The 13,616-nt window shown below is 37.7% G+C and overlaps 1 pseudogene across 1 annotated transcript in view; it reads left to right on the top strand.

The window, feature by feature from the left end:
• The window catches only part of LOC114309338 (aspartic proteinase 36-like), a 44,842-nt pseudogene that overhangs the window by 18,637 nt on the left and 12,589 nt on the right, over positions 1–13,616 (top strand). Inside the window, exons 4-7 of the transcript XR_014347377.1 lie at positions 2,436–2,661; positions 9,639–9,801; positions 9,913–9,986; positions 11,722–11,809. The product of XR_014347377.1 is annotated as an aspartic proteinase 36-like (transcript). The remainder of the gene's footprint in view (positions 1–2,435; positions 2,662–9,638; positions 9,802–9,912; positions 9,987–11,721; positions 11,810–13,616) is intronic.

Consider the following 13,616-nt stretch of genomic DNA (forward strand, 5'->3'; position numbering starts at 1 on the left):
ATGGCAAGGCACAGGCTCTTTCAAATTTTGTGGTTTGTGTGGTTTGAGGGTCTTATGGCTTGAAAGAAATGCTAGAACTTTTTAGGTAAGAGAAGAACATTTTGAAAGCATTTGGGAAAGTATTTGTTCTTTGGCTTCTGTTTTTTTTTTATTTTTTTTTATTTTTTTTATTTTCGGGGGTGGGGGTTCATTGGCTCCTCCTTTTAAAGGGGGTTCCTCTTTTGAAAAGTTTTTAGGGATTGGAGCGCCATTTGTAGATTGTGAGCATGTTTTTTGTTTTTCTTTTCTTTTTTTCTTGGTGGATTTCTTTTCCCCTTCCCTTGTACTTGGTCCTTTTTCTTGTTATTAAAAAATTTTAATAACTCTTCCACTGTTACTTGGTCCATCAAATATTGAACTTCAAGAAAACTTCCAAGTGATTTCTACCACTTTTAAAGGGTCCTCCAAGCTCAAAGGAGTTTCAAGGTCACAAGACGCTTGATCTACCAGGAGGGTTTAAATGTACAGGAGTGTATACTAGTAAGAAGGAGCCAAAAATGCAAGAAGGGAGATGAAATGGTGTCCATGGGTTTGTAGGTTCTGTGAGGTTTGGGAGATTTTTTTTCTTTTTTATAGGAATGAAAGACTTGTCCTAAACAAGATTTATACACGATATTTCTATAATATACAAACTAGCAAAAGACAAAAGGCCATAGCCGTAGGATTGGCTGACCATCCCATAAGGAGAGAGGACAAGAAGCTTCTTTGGGAGCTTCGAGTTCAAAATTAAATTCAAAATTTTGGGGGTGAGATGGGTCTCTAATTGAGTAAGTTCCAAAATAAATTAAATGTGTCCTGTGTCATAAACCACTTTGGTAATTAAATATGGGTTAAAACAATCAAATAAATACATGGGCTCAACATTTAAAGCCCAAAAATGCCAAGTGGGCCCTGCAAAGCCCAACCAGAATAATTATGTAAGTAGGTCTAAAATTAACCCCGTGGACCAATCCCACATGCTATTAATAATATACTAAATACATATAACCATGTAATTCATGCTCAACACAACATATAATATATATATATGCAAAATTAAATCATACTCACAAGCAAGTAATGCTACGCACTGAGCAATTAATAATAAAATAATTTACTCAAATCTCCACGTAATTAATTACACGTTAAATTAAATTAAATAGTTAATATTAAAAATAATTATGGGTCTCGACAGTCAGCCTAGGGCACTGCATGAGCTAGGCCTAACTAGCTAAGGAGTTGGTGATATGCAATTGGCCCTTGTGTCACTTCACGAGGCTCATTTGTGGCGTCAAGTCTTGTTGGAGAAGCCATCCAAGTGGAATTTGGATCCTCGGCCGCCCTTTTGGGCGGCAGTTCCCAGCAGCCCCCCCAAAACGACGTCGTTTTGGGGGTTTTTCCATTTTTTTTTTTTCGTAGATCGCAGAACCAGAGCAGAGCAGAGGGGAGGGAAGGAGAGCTCGCCGGAGGGGAGGGGAGGGGAGGGGAGCTCGCCGGATTTTGGGGTCCGGATTCGCCGTCGCAGGTCGTCGAGCTCGCCGTCGAGCTCGCCAACCGTCCGATCGTCGCCCGATCTGCCGTCGCCTCCGCGTCCGGCCCGCCTCCGCCTCCTCCTCCTCCTCCTCCCCCGGTGATTTAGGCCCCCTCCAGTCCGGTGCTCCCTCTTCTTCTCCCTTCCTCTCTCTCTCCTTCCCCTCCCCTCCCCCCCTCTCTCTCCCTCCCCTCCCCTCCCTCTGGTTCGGTCTTCCAACGAGGAAGAAGAGAGAAAAAAAAAATAAAATTCAAAATAACCCCCAAAACGACGTCGTTTTGGGGGGGCTGCTAGCACGGCCGCCGGATAGGGCGGCCGAGAATCCGGGCTCATCCAAGTGATGGCGTGGTGGTACCATGTGGTGGAACTACGCAAGGGCCAATCACATGTACCATGTCACTTCACAAGGCTCACACTTTGTTACTTGAACTAAAATACTAATATGTTTTTGTTTCGTATTTGTTGATATATTTTCTTGAAAAGGGTGTTGTATGCAAGTATGTTGACTGAATTAAATACATTTTCTGATATCATGATGTTACAAGAAATCATATATATTTCTCTTCAGGTTTTTTATGATGTTTGTAATTTATCCTTCTGATCTTTTGTTTCCCCTTTTTTAACTTCGATTATTTTCTTTGGTTTTTTAATATGTTCGCTGAACTGGACAAGGCTTTTAAATGCTTGCATTTTGACTTCGATGTGTCCACCTTGTCATAACAATTTAAAACCTGTCACAAAATCTTTAGTGAACTCATACCATAATTTAGGAGGCATAATTTTATCGTTGTTTCAATTATTATAGTTTTACTTCTCATAGTGAATAAATGACAATGTATTCTCATTCATGACTTGACTGTGTCATGCTTCTGATGATTTGGAGTAGGTGTGGTGCTAGATAGTCTGGGGACCTGGGTTCATCTGAAGATGCACTTGATGGGATACTAGGTTTCGGAAAATCAAATTCATCTATCATTTCGCAACTAGCTTCATCTGGAAAAGTAAAAAAAAATGTTTGCCCATTGCTTGGATGGTGTAAATGGTGGTGGTATCTTTGCAATTGGGCATGTTGTGCAACCAAAAGTTAACAGTACTCCATTAGTACCAAATCAGTATGTGTTTATCTTACTATGTGAACTGGATTTGCTTCCTATTTTTTATATATTTTTGTTTTTTGAATTCCATCTTATTTATTGTGTTTGTTTGATTTTGTTGTTTAATAAGGATTGTTATTGGATTTGCTTGGTTGTCAGATACAATAAGCAATAAGCGAAAATGAGTGGAGAGAGCCATGATGCAAATTTTTGGCACTTTCATTCGTTTTCCCTAATTCTATTTGTTACCAGACGGAAGTATGATGTTCTTAAATGTCTGATTGGCATTTGGAATAGGTTATGTTGTGTGATTCTTATTGATATTAGTACGATTCTTCAATTACTCTCATCAATCCCCATGTTGAGATGATACATGGGGGCATGAATAGACCTGACAAATATCCATGATCCATAGCCTTTGCTAGGTCTGGTTTGTGTAGTTTCTAATTTTTTTTTTTTTTTCTGGATAATGATAAACTATATGCTTGACCCTCACTATATATAACAATCTAATTACACCTCTTCAATCTTTCTTTCTTTTTTGACTAGCAACAAAACTTTTTATTAATAAGAAAAGAAGAAGATACAAAGGGACAAAAGGATAAAGAAGGTCAAGATCTCTATCCAAAAGAAAGGAAAATAAAATCCTAAAAATTACATTTCACACACTGCTTTCCAATTCAAACTAATCAAAAATAAATGCATTCCTTAAAATGTTAAAGACCCTAAAGCTCAAAAGGAAGCAAAATAGCAAATCTTTTCCCATAACCTCAATCCCTTCAAACTTTTCCTAAAAAAATTCTTGCATTCCTTTCCAACCAAATAACCCAAATTATCACACAAATGATCCAAAATCAATTACAAACAATTGAACACATGAGATAGGTAATTGTAGACACCCCATTTTTGACCGCCCTTAAGACTTGGGCACCACTGATGTTTTACTTGGTGGAGAAAGGTGTGCAGGGAAAATGTTCAGTTTCTTCAGCAAGGAGAGAGGCAAATCCTTTAAAACACTTTGTTTAGGGGTTTGGAGTTGAAGAAGAGAGGAAAGGAGAGGAGAAAACTAGTTTGGGAGAAGTTCGGCATGAATCCGGGTAGAAGTGAGTCGAGCAGCCCTCGCTGAATCGGGCTTATCTATCTGTACACTTGGAGTTTAGCTATGGGGCCACCGCCGTCGGAAAGCTTACTTCCGGGGCTTCATTTTGCACTCAAGTATCTCTTAAAGCCAAGCCCGGGTGGGGGAGATATGAGCAGCTGAAGTTGGGCATCATCCCGGTTGAATCGAATCTGCGCGGCTTCACCAAAATGGGCATAACTTTTTCCACAGGAGGAATTTTAATGCAAGGTTTGCGCCATTGGAAAGCTAACTTCCGGGGCTTCAATCTGAACATCCACCAGCACTTTTTGACCTCATCAACCACCCATCGGCACTGTATATATCCTACCGGCCAGTATAAATTGCAGGTCGGCAATATATTGTGCCGACCGGCCATTTATTTTGCCGATGACCTCCTTTCATGGCCGATATGACCCTTTTGCACCCCTCAAGTGTAGTGCATGCCAGCTGTGCCAACTATTCTCCATTCAAACCCTCTGTCCGAGATTTTGCCTTTTGAGGGGGAAATTTGAACTTGTTTTGTTCCCCCCCTTTTCTTGCCTCTCTCCCTCTATATAACCAGCCCTCCACCACCATTTTGAAGGGTTGAAGAAACCAACTGAGGCACCATTATACATACAACCCTATATCTATACATTCAAGCCCCCTCTTCCAAGCTCTAAAGTCCATTATCCTTGGCCATTTACACACCAACCCATAGCACAAGGCCTCCATCCTCCATTCCAACCATTTGAGGCTAATTTTCAGAGGTTAGGAGCTCCTTTTCTTGGATCAAAGGCTGTTGCATTGCTGCTCTTCAAGGGTGAGTCACTCTCTTCCCTTTTCTAGCCTTCTTTTGCATGCTTTCTTAGCCCCTTTTGCTTGTTGTTTTGAGCTTCGACCATAACTGGAAATATCATTTTTTTTGAGCTCATTTTTCTGTTTCATTAAGGGTCTTACCCTGTTTGGGACCCCCATCTTGCACTTGCTTCATTACCCCTTTGTATGCCATAATCTTGCATAGTATTTTTGGCCTATGTGTGATCTGTTTTGGAGCATGATGTAAACTGTAGATAGGCTTATTTTGAGCCCTTCTTCAACATTGAAGAAGGGCTCATCACTGTTTGGGACCTCCATGTGCCACTTGTCATTATACCTCTCTTTGGTCCCCATTTTTGCATGATTTATTAGCCTATTGTGTCTCTGTTTTTGGACTTTGCTCCGAACTGAAAATGGCCCTATTTTGACCCCCTCTTCATGTTTCATTAAGGGTTTATGGCTGTTTGAGACACCCTTTGTATACTTTATGTTGTAGCTCTTTTTTGGCCTTAATCTTGCATAGTATTTTGAGCATACTGGTATACTGTTTTGGGCTTGGCCATCAACTGTAAAACATCATATTTTTGGCCCCTCTTCAATATTGTAGAAGGCCCCTTCTCTGTTTGGGGCCAGCATTTGTGAGTTGCTTCATTACCCCTCTCTTGGCCCCATTTTTGTATGCTAATCTAGCCTCATTCGTGTTCCATGTTTGGCCATGCTTTAAACTGTAAACATGCTTTTTTTGGGGCTGCCTAGCTTCTGTCTTCATACTTCATGTTCAAATTATACATGCATTGCATAGCTATAGGCCATTTCATGCGCCAAAATTCATGTTTCGGGACTCGTTCCATGCATCGGGTATCATTTTGCCATGATTCGGGGCTGTTTTGCATCTCATTTTTCCTCTGAAAATTGCATGATCATATGCCATATTCCATGTTTTGCCATGTCTTGTTAGAGTGGCATTCCGTGCCGTAGGTTCGGTCCTCGGTTTGCGTGCACGCGTGCACGCACTTCAAGTTGTCTCATTTTCATCTTATGGCCTCCTATGTGAGTGTGGCTGAGGTCCGCTCATGTTGGTGTAAGTCCATATTGCATTGTGTATGCCATTTCATTTCATAGCATTGCGTATGCTAGGTTGTATGTTAGAGCATTGTGTATGCCTTGTTACATCATGCATCGTGTATGCCATTTCATAGCATTGTGTATGCTAGGTTGTATATTAGTTGCATTTCATGCATATCATGCATATTGCATCGTGCTTAGGATAGGGGTTAGCCCGAGCACGGTAAATGAGGTACGTTTCGTACTCCGAGTGACGGAACGTGTCTCAATTCCCCAGTCACCGACACTCTGGATTATCCATGATGGAGTTAGGTTTTAGTTGAGTTTTCATGTGCATTCATTCTATATTAAGTAATGCAAATCGACTCCTCGGCCATCATGCATCGATATGCGTGATTGGTGGCGCGAGGATCGAGGCATGCATACATTTGTGAAAATACATTGCTATGCCCCTTTCCTGCTCTCTGTTGCAGCAAATCAAGAACTAGCAACCTTCCGGAGCTTGGCGCGCTTTCCAAGAATAATTACAAAAACAGAGGCTAATCGGGGCATCCTAGTGGATTTCCGTGCAAGGCCGCCCAGACATGCATCATTCATCAGAGTCAAGGCAGTCCCTGGCTTGCATGCCAGTTTCAAGCTTTCTTAATTAATTTGTAAATTAATTAGGAATTTGTTTATTATTCAGACTGTATTATTTGGACTGTAATTATTTGGATTGTACTATTTATTCAGACCCTCTACGCTGGGGCACAATTGTAATAAGTGTGGGTGAGTGTGATGTATGTCTTCCAACCCCACGTCTTTCTTCCCTTTTATTTACATGCTTATGATGGTTAGATTAGGGCATGTTTCAATTAGCATACAGTATGATAGCATGTTTGCATTCATTCATCTGTTTTGCATGCATCGGGCTCGGCGCATCATACTAACTGCATCGTATTTTCAATTCCAAGTTGAATACGTGTTAGCTGTAGCATTTCATATGCCATGTTTAGAATAGCCGAGCCTGCTATAGTTGCATTTTTGCATGTGTTGCATTAGGCATTTCTGTATAGTTAGGATCATGCATGGATTTCTAATTAGCTTCTGTTATGGCTTGGAGTACTCGGTGAGTTTTATGCTTTAGCATCCTTGCATGTGTGTGAGTGACTGCCATAAAAGCATTCTTACCATGAGGCTATATGCTTATGTGATATAACTGCTTGAATGCCTGTGGGTGGAGGTTGAATTACCTAAATTGGAATAATGCACTAAAACTGTGAGTTTTAAGCCCACTAGATAGTGACAAAACCATCTTTTCTAAAAGCCCATTCGAGGGTGGCAAAACCTGCATTTTAGCCTACTTGCGAGTAGCAAACCATTTTCAAAACAAACATGCTATGTTTTGTTCCAATTTAGGCGATTTGGTCTATACTTGTTTGCCGTGCGCATAACATAGTGATTCTAGGCTAATAACCGGAATAAGAACACATAACATTTTCAAAACTGGATATCATGGTTAGTAGAGGCCGATCTTCAGATCGGGCGAGAGGGGGTGCTCATAGCTGACCTTCCCCAATCGTACCCAAGCTCCCGAGCCGAGGCAACTTTGGTGATGACGGACATGTGGGCTTTGGCACCGAGTCAGGGTTTCCTAAATTCTCCCAAAAAATAAACATTTAGGTGGCGACTCTGTATCTGGTAAAGCAGTCCATGTTTGGCACTTCTTTTCAAAATCTGTTTCTCAAAATGATTTGCCGGATTTGGACTCTTTGGTTCAGATTAAGAACCGTGACACAAATCGAGTCCGAACTGTAGCGGGGTCCCTCACGGACGTGTTACAGTAATACCCAATCGATTTCTACCAACCCAAACAACCTGCACCATAAAGCTAAAGTCATAGGACAACCGTGAATAATCAAAATTCTCCTCCTCCCTTCTATACATAATACACCATTGTGGATGTAAATAGCAATTAGGTCTCCTTATTTGAAACAGATTATTTTTTATGAGCTAAAAGATGTAGTAAACATGCCATCCAACCGGTATGATGAGACCACATATTTTATGACAATCTTATCTCATCACAATTTTCCTAACAAATTGACAAATTAACTTTATATGTTGATTCTCACATGAAATAATTTTATCTAAAAAAAAAAAAAAATGGTTGGGTCTCACATGAAATAATTGGCTAGGTGAAATAAGTTGTATGAGGCATAATTATGTATCTTGTTTGGCATGAGAGAGTTTTAGCTTAAAAGCCAAAAAGTTACTAAAAATACCAAAAATTCTATAACCTATACCAAAAAGTCAAATATTGCCTTTTCTCTCTACTTTTTGCACATCTTTTCGTAAAAAATCAAAATGTAATTCCAAACATACTAGTTTTTTTGTCTCATATTTTAGCCAAAAAGTTACTAAAATAGCCTGTTACCAAAAAGTTTCTACTGCTTTTGATCTTCTATGTAACCAAGCTACCACAAGTTATTGCCATTAAACATGTAACCCTAAAAATTGCTCTCCTAATCACCAACCAACTTTGCATTAGAATAGTTCACAATTTTGAGGGATGTAGAAGTAAACAACTTCCTTAAATTGTTATTATTAAGTATTGCCTTGGACCTGGCATAAACTAGCTTTCAACTCCACAACATACTCTAAATAACTAGAATATTCTAGACCTAATGAAAATTCCATAAAAGACTCAATAACATATTTTCACCCATAAAAAGACCCATGGGCGATTGCTACAACTCACGTCCAGCAAATAGCAAAATTATCAAAATATCACTAACTACTAAAACTTTATATAATGACATAAAATTTGTCCAGCAGCATTCTAAATTAAAATAAACACAAATCTCTTTTCTTCTTTCTATAATCGTTATCACAATACCACTCGCTTGATTTCAAAGGCCACTTACCTATTGCTAATAATCTATTTATGTTTCATCATTAAGTTGGATGAGGCTTGATAAATTGGTGAATTTTTCTATATGATGGTCGTGATGGGTGCTTGAATCCTAATTGTTCATGTACAAATTAATGGGCTGATGGGCATCAAGATATGTATTTTTTGACTGAAATAATTTTTCATTAAATATTTGCAAAAAAAATCTTTTGGAAAATCACAGACACGATGGATGCCCTTAAATGTTAACTTTTTCTTCCAAAAGGCATATAGTTTAGATTTCACATTTTTTTAAATTATTTTTTTGGGATAAATGTTTAGATTCCACATACTTTAGATGTGGAATATAGTGCAGGCCAAACAATTGATCTAACAGATAATAAAGCCTTTCAATGGGGGTGTGTCTTACCAAGGAGAAAAGAATGCTTTTTCTCTGAATGTCCATGTTCCCTTTTTTATGTCTTACATGTTTTTCTTTTTGCATTCATGAACTTCTCTAATGGGTTAATTACATTTTTGTTCCTAGGTTTGTGTCATGTTGGTCCCTAGTGTTTAAATTGTGTCAATTTAGTCCGTAATATATAAAAAAAGTGTTTTAATTTGGTCCCTCAACCAAAGTCCGTCAATAGATGCTTTAAATTCAGGGGTAAATGTGTAATTTTAGAGACCAAGCCCAACTATAATTATGTATATATTAATGGGCTGATGAACATCAAGAAGGTATGTATTTTTTGAATGACATGAATTTTCATTAAATAATTGGGAAAAGAAAAAAAATCTTCTTAAAAAAGACAAACATTATGCCCTTGGATATGAATAATTTTTTCTTCCAAAAGGCATGTTGTTTAGATTTCACATATTTTAAATGTGGAATGTAATATGGGCCAAACAGATGTTATGAAAAATAATAATAGCCTTTCATTTGGGGGCATGTCTTACAAAGGAGAAAGAATGCTTTTTCTCTGAATGTCCATGTTCCTTGTTTTATGTCTTATGTGCTTTGCTTTCTGCAGTTGTGAACTCCTCTAATTTAACATTATTCCTTACTCTTGTCAATTATGTTATGTTGATATGTGCAAATGCATGCATTAAACTAAATTTTGTCATAAACAATCTTAGGCCACATTACAATGTCAATATGACGGCAGTTGAAGTTGGTCGTGATTTTCTAAATCTTCCAACAGATGTATTTGAGATTGGAGACAAGAAAGGGACAATAATCGACAGTGGTACAACTTTGGCTTATCTTCCTGAATTGATTTATGAGCCACTAGTAACAAAGGTATCTTATATATATATATATATATATATATTGTTTTAACTGTTTTATGAAATTTTATTAGTTGATGACAATCTCAATGAATTCTGACATTTCTTCTTAAATTTTTATCAGATCCTCTCTTGGCAGTCTGATGTCAAACTTCAAACTCTTCATGATCAGTATACATGCTTTCAATACTCTGGAAGGTATTGTGCATAGTATGCTAAATTACAATTTATTCCAAGAAAAACATTTGGCATTAATTATTATTATTTGATATAAATGTGTGCATTTTTAGCATGAAAATTTATTCCTAAATCCATGTAATGGTTAAACCTTTTATCTGTGTACCATAATTCCTAGGAACAGCTTGTCTTACCTAATACCTATGAATTGTGGTGGCTATAGGTATCCGTCGTTTACCTTGCAAGAGTGGGTCCAATGTGACCCTTCCTCGGAGGGGTTCCTCATTATAAAAAATTAAAAATAAACTTCACATCCGTTAATGCCCTCGAGCACAGGAACCCTGCACATCACCACCTATGGAGAAATTTAAATAAGGTCGAGGAAATCATTTGCCCTCTCTTCTCAGTTTGCACCAGCTGAATGAATGCGGGGTCCTATACAACCCTTCTTCAGACACCCTCTTGTGGTCAGCAACAACTACCCCTCCACATCTAAACAAGCTTGGAAATAGATTAGCAAGGCATCTCCGTGTGTTTGGATAATACCTCCCACCATTATTGATACTCTTCAAAATGCTCGCATCCAACCTCCCACCATTGTTCCTCACTGCCATCCTCCTCTAGAGGCTTTTGGTTTTTCTGTATACCTTCAGACAACATCATAGCTTAATTGAACTAATCATAGCCTCCTGCTACACAAATTCCCTATCCATTGGAGAACACTCTTGCTCCCATCCCATTTGATGATATGAAACTCATTTCTCAAGCCACCCCATAAGATGTCTCTTTATTCTTTGTAGCATTTCAACCTCTTTGCAACTGACATAGAATAGGGAAAGACACTTGAAATTGGTAGGAAGTCTAGAAAGGGTACTCCTGATGGGGTGCTACTGTGCCCCCTTTCAAAAGATATTACCACTTTCAACCTTCTAAATTCTTCTCAAACCTCACCACCACGGATCACTTTATGTGGACACCTAATGGAAGCCCATAACATGAAGCAAGAAGGGAACCTGCCCAACAACCAAAGACATCTGCCAAGCCAGTCACATCTGCCACTTCCTAATTGGAACTCACAATTTCCCATGTTCACCTTCAAACTTTAGACAGCCGTGGAAGAAAATTACACTACACCTCAAGCATCTCAACTACCCTCCTCAACTCCACAAAAAAACACAATAATCTCATTCACTCTCTCTAACTTGAATGTGTAACGAGAGTTGACGGAAGGGTCACATTGATACTCTATAAAAAGTACTATGTTAAGATCACTGCAATTTAAACACGAGGGACCAAAGTGAATTTGGATGAAAGTTTAAGGGTGCAATGTGTAATTTGCCCAGTTTTCCATTCATTAAAATTGCTATGATATGGTAGTATTGTTTCAGTAGCTTCATTTGGAATACTTAAAACAAGTTTTTTTTTTTTTTTTTTTTGATGACCTAGAACTCGGCTTAGGTAAGTGTGTGAACTCAAGGTTTAGAGACCACCCCCGAAGCCTATGAACCAAGCAAACAGGGGGGAGTTGAACATCAGACCTCTTTTTTGTCAGCTGCTTGTGTTGGAAGTGCATTCTTCTGCTACTCTATTCTCTTTTGTTTTTCTTTTGTTTTTAGCAGCTAAATATGCTTAGATGAAAAGATGTTAGATAAAAAGATGTTGCCACGAATGCTGTACTATTCTAAATTCTAGTAGATATTGCAAACTTTCAGTTAATAGGAGTTTTTCGTTAATTTTTTTCTGGTATATATTGCAGCATTGATGATGGTTTTCCTACTGTCACTTTCCATTTTGAAAGTTCGCTTTCTTTGAAGGTTTATCCTCGCGAGTATCTGTTCCCCTTTGTAAGTATCATGTATTTCATGAGTTGTCCACTAGCATAGTTATTTTATTTTCAACTGCTTTTCACTCCAAAAACTGTGCTTTTATTATGTACCCCTTTCAAAATAATATTAGGGGAACTTACGTGTGAGTCCTAATAAGTAGACTTATTTTCCAATAAATCCTATGATAATTAATCGTGTTTTTCATTAAACACTAATTAAAAAGTTACTAATTGTTAATTTTCAGCGACAAATTGAAAATTGTCACAAAATAATGTCACTAATTATAAGTTTTACTAATAGTTTAAAGAAAATGTCACCAATTGTAAGTTTTAGCGACAATTTATAAAAACTGTAACAAAAAAAAGGTACTAATTGTCAATTTTTAGTGACATGCAAAAAATCGTCACAAAAAATTATTTTTAACGGCGATTTTATTAGGACTTATTTTCAATAGGAGTTGATGGGAATCAAATCCAACTATTGGAACCTATTAGTAGTTTACCCATAATATTATGCGTCCAATCACATGAATTAAAAAGATTGCAATTTCCTTGGCAGTTCAGATGTTGCAATTTGTGATGTGTACTTTTTTAAAATTGCAGGAGGTTTGAATTGTAGCTTCTTACCTCAATCAAGTAATGTGATTAATGAAACTGAAGTGCATAAACTTTTAAAACATCAAAAGGATGGGTTGGTGTAATATATGGTAGCTTTGAGCATATGTTCACTGGGTTCAGATATATGAAAATTCTGTTGATATATGTTGAAGCATATTGTTAGTAAAATTATGGTTTGGGGCGAATCAACAGAGGTCGATCAACAGAAAACTCACGATCTCACAAAAACAGAAAAAGATCAAGCAAATGTGGTTGAGTTCTAATGCCTCGACAAATTCAAGAACTTTTTTGGAGGCAATTGACAGGAATTAACAAACTAATAAAAACTGATATTGTATTATTGAAATTGTCACTTTGTTACAAGCTTTCAACCAGGAACAAGAACAATGAACAAGAATACAAGGAAAACTGATAATTTAAAAGCTAATTGCTACACCTAGTTACAATAAACTACTCACAGATAACTACTGCTCCTAGTTTTCATGAGTTTGTGAATGGGTTTGTTCCTTTGCACTGGCCACAAATGCTGCAGCCATGTGTCCCCCCTTGATACACGCAAGCATGATCTCTCCATCACTTGGAAAGCTCCTCCACTTGCCGTAACTGCTTGTAACTTGTAATGCCCTCAAAAATAAACCCATTATATATATATATATATCATTGACATGCATTATTTAAAGAAAACAATTTATCAATTCATTCATCAGAGTATTACTAAATAGAAGCATTACATGTAACATCGAATAAAATGCCCTACAGGCTTACATCCTTCCAAGCCAACACTTGGATACAAAATATGAGTTCTAACTCAATACAAGAAAAGCCCTGGGCTTGAATGTTTACATGTACTAATTAATAAAGACAATTAACTAAATATAGTCTTCTTCAAAATCCAGAAACTGAACCCTCCCAAGCTAAGTCCTTGGAGGTAGCTTATCACCTGAACCTGAAAATGATGTTCCCATAAAGGGTGAGCCACAGCCCAGTAGAGATATACTAAACCACATATAAGCAATGAATAAAGCAATAGCATTCAACAGATGGTTAACCAAGATAATCAATTACTTCATTTTACAGCCTCATGACACTATTGTCTAACACATGTTTTACTTTCCAATTTTATCAACATGGCTCAGAACCTGGCCAAACTTACAACAAATATATGAGACTCAAGCTCAAATCAAAACACTTCATACTTCCAGATTGAT

The sequence above is a fragment of the Camellia sinensis genome, chromosome 12, assembly GCF_055761805.1.
Source record: "Camellia sinensis isolate YWXY chromosome 12, ASM5576180v1, whole genome shotgun sequence".
Classification (NCBI taxonomy): domain Eukaryota; kingdom Viridiplantae; phylum Streptophyta; class Magnoliopsida; order Ericales; family Theaceae; genus Camellia; species Camellia sinensis.